We start from the raw sequence: 811 nt of genomic DNA, 5'->3' as shown, positions 1-811 counted from the left end.
TATCGACTCATGCGTCAGAGTGCACCCGACTCACCTCAATGTACCGTCCCAGCCGGGTAGTCTCAGCGGGCGTACGCTCATACGGTGGGACCGGTCTGAATTGTAGCGCACTCTCGGTGGTAGATACGTGCATGCATCTCCGAGTGCGCACCACTCCGCAGAACCGCGTATGACGTTCCCGGTTCGATGGTGTAATTTCCATATACGCACACGACAGCCCTCATATCGACTCATGAGTCAGAGTGCACCCGACTCACCTCAATGTACCGTCCCAGCCGGGTAGTCTCAGCGGGCGTACGCTCATACGGTGGGACCGGTCTGAATTGTAGCGCGCCTCGGTGGTAGATACGTGCATGCATCTCCGAGTGCGCACCACTCCGCAGAACCGCGTATGACGTTCCCGGTTCGATGATGTAATCCATATACGCGCATGAACGACCTCATCATCGAAAAATTGACACCACTCCGCAGAACCGTGTATGACGTTCCCGGTTCGATGATGTAATTTCCATATACGCTCATGAACTACCTCATCATCAAACTTGACTTCCTATAGGTACGAGAAAGCAGTGCGTTTCACAACAGTCGACCAAAAATTGCATGGAAAAAATGATCCGTCGACCGCGTCTATGGCAAGTCGGGGTAAATCGGGCCACCGTGCCAGCGGACATGTGGACCGATGTTGGACGAGTGTCCCGGACCCCCGGGAGTCCGGCCCCGCCCTCTTTCCGCCCGGAACCGATAAAGATGGCTTCCCCGAAGGTAGGCATGCTCTGCGGGTCCTCTTTCGTGCCCGTAGACGGGGCCACCA

This window comes from Culex quinquefasciatus, chromosome 1 (genome assembly GCF_015732765.1).
Source record: "Culex quinquefasciatus strain JHB chromosome 1, VPISU_Cqui_1.0_pri_paternal, whole genome shotgun sequence".
Lineage (NCBI taxonomy): Eukaryota > Metazoa > Arthropoda > Insecta > Diptera > Culicidae > Culex > Culex quinquefasciatus.
The sequence above is the reverse complement of the archived record's forward strand: the minus strand, read 5'-3'. Positions refer to the sequence as shown.